We start from the raw sequence: 9,458 nt of genomic DNA on the forward strand, positions 1-9,458 counted from the left end.
ATCGGGATATGTAGGACCTTGAATTATCTTGACTACAGTAAGTTAAGGAATGACGTTTCTGGGATAAGGAAATTACTCTACTTTGGGAATAACGATTAGATAACCACCTTACGTTAAATAAGTCAACAAACATAGATAAACATCGAGGAAGAAGTAGCATAATAAGTTTTGCATTCATACGATATTAAGAAAAAAATTAACATTGGAAGGTGGATAAATTTTTTCTTCTGTAGGACATTATCTTGAATTCCGAGGTTTCATATAAGTGTTAAATTGGATAGTGGGATTTAGAATTAAATCATTATAAGGAATGGTGATTCGGTAGGCTTGAATCGTTTTTGGAATGCTAGATATTTAAGAAAACGAATTGGTGATAGGGTTAAGGACAATATGTTTGGCATATACAGAAATGAGGTTTTAGTAAATACCAGTCATTAAGGGTTCTATAATCATGGATACTATACTTATGGATCGGAACTGGGTTTGGAAATATGAATATATTTTGGGGAAAATAACTTATACGATCAGGATCACTTAAGGAAGAGCCAATTACGTAAGTAATCTTTGGGAAGATGAAATAACTTAAGGTAACTTAGGATTTATAATTGACAGGGATTTATAATTGATAGGGGATGTAGAGTTAGTTAAATCTTTGAGTTCCTTGAGATCAAGAAATTTGGCATAAATATATAAAAATGGAAGATGGAATATCAGAGTACACAGCAAAAGCGTGATATAGTGCAAAATTTAAGCCAAATGGATTAAGCATGAAGTGAATGAGGGAGCCTAAGCTTTTCCATAATCAAGACTAGCCAAATTTCGAGGGCGAAATTTAATTTAAGGGGGGAAGATTTGTAACGCCCGGAAAAATCAGTCCACGTAAACCGCATGCATGCCAATTATTTGAATTGCTTATTTATTTTATTTAATTGATTTTAAATGCTTAAAGATATATTTTACATGCTTAAATGTTTAAATTGCATGATTTGATGAAAAATTAAGATTTTATTTGATAATAGGCTGGGGAAAGGAGATCGAGGACGACCAAGATAAAATATTTTCAATAAATATTTTCGAAGGCTTATTAACATGATTAAATATGATTAATTTTTCTAAAAATAGTAAAGTCCAAATTATTTTACTAAACAAGCAAGATTTTATCCGGGAAGCCGATTTTGGGTACACGAGGGACTTTTAAAATATCAAAATTATTATTTTTGAAAACTAATTTTTATAAAATTTTATTTTTCAATTAAATAGGTATTATTGGGCCTAAATTACCTTAGATTAATAGGCTCAATTGCTCCTAAACACAAAGGCCCAAAACCTAAGCCCATTAACATGCAAATTTTAAATCTATAAAATAGAAATATAGGGTCTTTCTTGAGGGATATCAGTCAAAAATTTCACACACAATACACACCATATTTTCGGAAGGAGGAAAAACAAGGAGTCTTCGTCGACCGTTCGTCTCCCTTCGCAATCCACGCCGAAGATCGTATATTCAAGCGTTATAAAACGCAAAGACACGCTTCTAAACTCTTTTGATGCACCATTCAAATAATAATATGCATGTTTTACATATTTTAGCATGAAAAATATTTGAATACAAACCACTTAACGTTTGGATGATTATTTTCAAAGTTTTGATAATTTTACGCTTATTGGAAGCACATTATGAATTCTAAGGACACGCTGCCATTAGGAAGTGTCTGAGGGATGGGAAAAAGGGACGTTCAGGGATGAGATGAAGGTTGGACGTGAAAAATAAGGAGCCGTGCATGGTGAAGGGTAGAGTCTTAGGGATTTTTTCTAGGGTTTCTCTCGGGTGAAGGCCACGACCATGAAGGATACACACAAGGGCTGGTCCAAGGCTGGGTTCGCGGCTCAGAGACGTGGCTAGGAAGAGTCCTAGCATGGTTGGACTTTAGGTTGCACAAGGAAACACGAGGAACTAGGGTTCTCGGATTGGAGGAGGCGCGTGACTGTTGTATCTTCGGGGGAGGTGTGTGGCTCGGTTAGGATATGCTATGCTGGTCCAGTATGGTCTAGGGAAGACGGCTAGGGGTTGGGACAGGGCCTGGTGCAGCCGGGGTTCGTGGTGGCTAGAGTAAGTTGGGGACGCGAGTTAGAGAAGGTAAGACAGGTACGCGCGGGTTGGCAAGGATCTTGGGCTGGTTCAGTGCTGGTCTAGGCCAGGTCGATTAGGGCAAAGAGGGTCTTGGAAGGGTCTGGTCCATGGCGGCTCGAGGATGGTTCGGGTTTAGGGGGAACGGTGGCTTGATCTAAGGGGTAGGGTTCGAGAATGGCTGTTAGAAGTCAAATTTAAGCTTAAATAATTATTTGCAATTTTTTCGAGTCAATAAAAGTGAGAAAAATCGAAATCGAGAAATTTTGGGTCCAGGGGCAAAACGGTCATTTTACACCTGGGCAGTACAAAAAGGGTTGGCAGTGTCCCGAAAAATCATAACGCATGCTAAATTATATTTTTATAATGTTTATGATGAAAAAATATAGGATTTTATGATTTATGATAAAGCTGTGCAATTTTTACTGTTAAAATGCTATTTTTCGAATGTGGAAATGACACTATATTTTATGATTAAAAAGAAAAAATATATATTTTGAAGGATATGAATTAACTGTGACATAAAAAATATGATATATGATTTTTGAGAATATCATGAGGGAGAAGGTCCCAAAGAGAGCCCGTTTACGGGAGAAGGCCCAAAGAGAGCTCAACGATCGTATTTTCATTTTACATCGGTGCCTAGTGCCCGTCCCCATGCGCAATGGTGAGCTAAGACTGATCAGTCGACCGGAGGATATATTTAGTCACTTTCAAAAATCAAATTTCACCCAAAATGATAAATGATTGAAAGCTTTACGATTTGACGTTTTATGATTAAATTATTCTTACAAATTAATGTTAGCTTATTTTTAATAAAAGTATGATTTTAATGCATGTGCGTGTATATGTATTATTTTGTACTCATGTTTAGAACATGCTGAGTCATTAGACTCACTAGGTTTGAATGTTGCAGGTGAGGTTGAGGGAGGCGCTAACGCTTGAATGGATCGAGGCCGACAGTATACTCCCGATGGATACTTATTTTCCGCATTATCTTGATAGTTAAAGTTTTAAAGATTTTGATAATGATTGTTAAAAAGTGGAAGTGGATTTTTGTTAATTGATGACGAGATTTTATGCACTTGAGATTTTAAATGTTAGATTAAGTTTTTGGTTATGGAAATGTTGAGTTAATTTAAATGTGAAGTTCGAATTTTATGCTTCAAAAAAATAGTAGGATTTTAATGTTAAAAAGTAGTAAACGTTTCATAAACTCTACATGTTTTGCTAACAGAAGATTATCCTAAAAATACACCAATATAAAATTTAACATCAAAATAGGTTAAATGAGTATTGTCATTATTGTAAATGAAACACTTACAACCGAATATGCGAAAATATTAAATATCGGGTTGTTTGTCAATCCTTATCTCATATGGGGTCTTTCCATGCCTCTTGTTTATCAAAGATCTGTTCTGAGTAGGGCATGCAGTGTTCATATCTTCTACCCAAAACCTTTGAGAGATCCTAGATGCAGCTAGCATGGTTCGAGCAGCTTGTTTGAATGTTCTGTTCCTTCTCTCAGCAAATCCATTTTGCAGAGGTGATCTAATAGCTGAAAGCTCATGCTTAATGTCATTTTCTTCCAAGTAGGATGTGAGGAGTCTGTTGATAAATTCAGTTCCTCTATCACTCTTTATAATATCTACTACTACGGTTCTCTCCTTTTGCAACCATTAGAGGATCTTGATAAGATGGGCAGTGGTGTGATTTTTTGAACTAAGAAAGATTGCCCATTTAAACCATGAAAAGTCATCAATAATCTCCAGGGTATACTTCTTTCCCCCTAGGCTCATTATGGGAATTTGACCGAAAAGATCCATATGAAGAAGTTCCAAACATCGAGCCGTTGAGTTATTTCTCTTGATCTTGAATGTTGATTTCACCTTTTTTTCTAACTAACATGCAAACAAATCTTATCATTCATTAAATCAACACTAGGTGTAACCCCAAAGACAATTTTTGTTTACTCAAACTGGCAACATATTTGAAATTCAAGTGATTGATCCATTTATAACATAGACAACTTTTATTACAGTGTAGAATAACAAAACACATAGGAGCAACAAGATTTTCATCATTTCAGCTTATTTTATAGGTGTTTTGTTCTCTTAATCCAGTAAAAATAACATCTTCATTTACAGATTTAATTGTGCATGTGTGTTTGTGAAACTCAACAGTATAATTATTATCACATAGTTGATTAATGTTAATCAGATTGTAATGCAAATTTTCAACCAATAAGACATCTTTAATAATTATCTTGCCACGGATAATCTTAGCTTTACCCACAGCTTTATCCTTAGAGTTGTCACCAAATGTAATTCTTGATCATTTGTTATCAATTAATTCATATAACAACTTGGTATCGCTTGTTATGTGGCTTGAACATCCGCTGTTCAGAAATCAAATTGATTCTTTGATGATGTTTTTTTAACCTGCAATTAATCAACCAAATTTTTGGTACCCAAAGCTAGTTGATTCCTGAACATATTAATCTCTTCGTCACCCATACTTGAATTAGCCTGACCTACTTGCTCGTGTGTGTATCCAAAAGAGTGCAAGCATGTATATAAAATGGTGAATTTGTGTGTTGTTTTTTCTCTCTCACCGAATTTTATTTAGAAAACATTCATCCTTCTCATTCAGTTTGTATATCTTTTGAACAGACCTACAATTGTGGTAACGACTAGACTTTTCCTTCATAGAGTAATGTCCAATTCGACTTGGCTTTCTTTGAGACCAATTTCAGCCAGTGGGACCAGCTTGACTTTTTCTACATTTAAGCTATGTATGTTTGTACGTAGAACTCTCCGGCTCGATGTTGCCTAAGCTCCTATGTTTGACCTTATTCTCAAAATATACATTCCGTTTATAATAGTCTTCTGGGTGATCATGTTTATATATCATGCTAGACAAGACAAAGTTTATCATATTGCACTGGCCTTTGTTTAGATCCGATTGAGTACCCACCTCAAAAGTTCTCAGTCGCTAACATATTGATTTTTACTCTTATACTGTCAAGTTCATTTTGCTACGAACAGTTTGAGTAGCTTGACTTGTCTTTTAGGTCCTTTTCTCTATCTTAGCTTTCTCGAACAATTGCGAAAGTCTTTTATACTCATCTACCATGCTATGCAGTCCCCTTATATTCGATCTCATTCTCATCTTCATTCCTAATTGAAATGAGGGTAAATGAATGAATAATATGGTTGTCACTCAGCAAGCAGATGATGCTTTGAAAACAGTACATATATAATAGTAGTTTTTTTTTACAGAGAATAAAGTAATTTTTTGTAATAACAGTCAAAAATTCAGTAATCAATAATAACAAGAATAATATTTCACAAGCGCACTGAAATAATTATGTTCCTCATGGCTAAATTGATATCAGCCTCCTATATTTTACTACTCTAAAGGGTTGAAGCCAATTATCAATAGTAAATAGTATTCACTAATCACTAGTATTCAAAAATTATATATATATACCATTCGATTCATAATTTCTTAGTGGACAAAGTTATGTAATAAGTAATATTTTTTTAAAAAATCATTCTTTAAAATATTCATATAAATATATTTTTACATAAAATATTCATTCTTAATCAGAAGTGTCTTCAAAAGGTGCCAACAAATAAGATCAATGTGTTATTCTGAATATCAACTTGCTTATGGAGTGCTTTAGCACTGTCCTAATTAGCCTAAGCTAAAAGTATAACACCTGTGAAATTTTCAAGAATGTTTGAAAATGTCTGTGTTAGATAAAGTGATATGTTGCAGGGTATTTATAGGGATAAAAATTTGAGAGTTAAAACGTCATTTCCATCATAAACTACCATAATCATTCATAAACCTCCATTATCACCCATTTAATCACCATAATCAGCCATAAATATCCTTTATCACCCATTAATCATCATTAGTCGGCAGTTAAAAGCTCATGGAGGTGAGAGGTTTCATAGATATATCGATTCTATAGTGATGCTCGACGGTAAAACCTTTAGTCAGTTGTCTTCCACCTGATCGATGAGGATCACGTGTATCTGAATTCTATCTCATGTTTCTCACAAGAACACCTTACTTTATCAAATAATTGATCTCACCATTCTCTCTAAATTTTTGAATAATTTATTTGTGTTACCAACTGCATCCATGGAGTTTATGAACACAAATTCATATGACACCATTACATAATAAACCCCATCATTTGTTTCTCTACCAGATAATTTTTTTTTCCATTGATGATATCATTTAAAAAAAGTAGAATGAGATCAAACAAAACAAGCAAACTATGAAGTGCCTCAAGTATGAGCTGTTGGATCAATTTTATTTAAATGAGCTTATATGTGAATAATTATACGTTGCAGATTATATTAATTTAAGTCCAAAATAAAGTAATCAACTAAGGTTTCGGGTTATTGGGCTTTAATGTATCTAATAGGTTGTGAGCTTTTAATGTGTAGAGACATAAGTGTAATTTCTATTTTTATGATATGCTAAAAAAGAAATATCACGAGATAATGATTGAAATTATTTATATATGGGTCATGGTCCCCAGATAACGCGACATTAGATTCTCTATTCTCTTCCCCATTAAGAAAGTAGTTTAGAAGATAAAACTAAAGGATTCTATCCAGGAAAAGACCGTGTAGATCTGCAAGATCAAGACACATTCTAAAGAATACAGAATTATGGCTTCAAGTACACTTCTGCTTAAGTTTTCAGTCAAATTCTTAATGATTTAACATGATGAATTCTGCGGTTTATGGGTTTTCCACAACAAGTTGTATCAAATCCACTCATGCTTGAATCATTGAGATTTATTTAAAGTTTTTCGATATAATTTGGTTCTAGATCTGAAAAAGAAATTTTTGTTTAGATTTTTTTGGTTTGGGTTTTGATCTAGAAAATATTTTGGTTGAAAACAAATATTTTAAAGTTTCGGTTTTGGTAAAGAGATTTAGGTTGAAAATTTTAAGGATTCGGTATAAGACTTCGATTTTATTTCCAATTTAGGTTCAAAAAAAATATTTTAAAGGAAAATCGAAAATTTGGGTTAAAATTTTTCATCAAAATCGATATATGGCGCGCCCAAAAAGACATAGATGCACAGAGGCGCCTTTTTTGGGGCGAACCGCGTGCCCAGAACTGGCCAGGTAGTGGAAAGCGCACAGGGGCGCCCCACGTGTCTAGGACGTCCGGGCCAAAGCAGGCGCGCCATGTCTGTGTACGAAATTTCGAATTTTTTTTACGGTTCAAGTTTATTTGATTTACGGTTAAATATTCAATTTTTTAAATAATGGTAAGGTTATATGTATTTTAAAATAGATTGATTATCGTCAAAGTGAACTCATTTATGAAAATTAATTTCATTTTAAAATACAAAAGATTTTGGTATATGTGATTTATATGAATATTAATCGACCCAAAGGACAGTTAATATTTAATATAATTACATATGCACTTATGATGGTAAACATGTGATAGTTGTTTAGTTTTTCATATGAATAATAAATCGGCCCAAAGGAGGATTATTATTTGACATGATAGTTACTATCAATGTTTGACTGCTGCACCAGGATCTCACTTACAAGTTAATCTTTTGTCCAAAGATTAAACATTAATAGAGTGCTTGATATCCTGTTTATGGGGTTTAAATTATTCGAATTTATTGATTATTTTACTTGAATATTTGGTTGAGCATGTAAATTTGGTTTTTTTTTATTTTCTGTTCAGATTTAACTCCTAAAAATATTTATTTCAACATAAAGTATATTCATATGTTAAATGGGTCAAATTTTAAACGTGGCAAAAGAATTAATTGATAGTTCTCGGAGTCATGGATTTGGACCTTGTGATAAGGGTTGACTCTTCTCCCACCATTACAAATAAGAGTACCTCTAATTTGAAAAGTGGGAGAGGTGGAATCGCATTTTGTTAGAATTAAAGGTTTTGGAGTTTGACAAATAAAGTATCGTAGTTTCAAAACTGATAAGATAAACTGAAACCATACAACTGAAGTTATTCAAACTGAAATTATCTGAGATGAAATTATCCGAACTGAAATAGATTAATGAGATAAGTCATCGGATATAATGGAACTGAAAAAAGATAAATGAATTAGTAAGTCAACTGAATGGAATACAGTTGGAACTGAACATGAAGCTTTAAATTAGTTCAACTGATCAATTTGACATGTCATTAGTTAAATCAACTTTAAACCGACAAATCATACTAAGCAGACTGAAACTGACAGAAGAGGCGCACAACAGACTACAACATCGTACTATTGTCAGAAGAATGTTGACATACTTAGAAAAGACGAATCAACGGGTATGTATTAATTAATGCATTCAATGTTACCGTTTGAACAAAACCTATAAATAGCATAAGAGTTCCGCAAGGAAAAGATATTTTGGTAGATCTTGATTTTGAAAAGAAGAAAGAGTAATCGAAAATTCATGATCAATTGCGACATTTACGAAGACAAAAGCTCACACTTAAGAGTCATATTCATAGCAGTCAAGCTATTATTTGAGCAAAAACTCTAGCACATTACATTATTGTATTCAATCTTTTAAGGTCACTTGTGCTACTTCTCTCTGCAAGTTAATCAGTTTGAAATACTGATAAGTTAGCAAAAACTAAGAGTTTCAGTTTGGCAGTGTTTAGGTCCAAACTGAAGTGGATTATTACATTTGTTATAATAAATCAAAGTTTTTTAATGAAAACTTATCCTTGTGATAGAAGGGGTGACATAGGAGCGTTTGAAGTCTCCAAACATCCATAAAAATCTTCGTGTTTAATACCTTATTTATTGCTTGAGTATTCAATCTATCAGTTGGTTTATTTTCACACTTCAAACAAGTTAACTGATTGATATTGACAACAAGATTCTTTAGTTCAGTTTATCACCAAACTGATTCATACTTTGAAAAGAGCCAAAAATCACCAAGTGTTTATTCAACCCCCCTTATAAACACTTTAACCCATCAAACCGATCCTAGCAAGTGGTATCATAACGGTTTCAATCTTGTTTCTGAATACTTTCTATTTATACGCTTGATCACCATGTCTTCATTCAACAAAATCCCTATGGTCTCAAGAGAAGATTTTGATGATTGAAAAATCAGAATGCAGGCTCATTTAGCTGCATAAGATGACGAAATGTGGTACGTTATAACCGACGGACCTATGAAGATTATTAAATCTAACACAACTGTTGCTCTAACTGAAGGAGCACCTCATCGTATTGAAAAACCACGTGAAGAGTGGACAGCTGAAGGGAAAAAAAAAAGAAGCAAACTTGGATAATGCGGCCAAGGAT

Source organism: Primulina tabacum, chromosome 4 (genome assembly GCF_025594145.1).
Source record: "Primulina tabacum isolate GXHZ01 chromosome 4, ASM2559414v2, whole genome shotgun sequence".
Classification (NCBI taxonomy): Eukaryota; Viridiplantae; Streptophyta; class Magnoliopsida; order Lamiales; family Gesneriaceae; genus Primulina; species Primulina tabacum.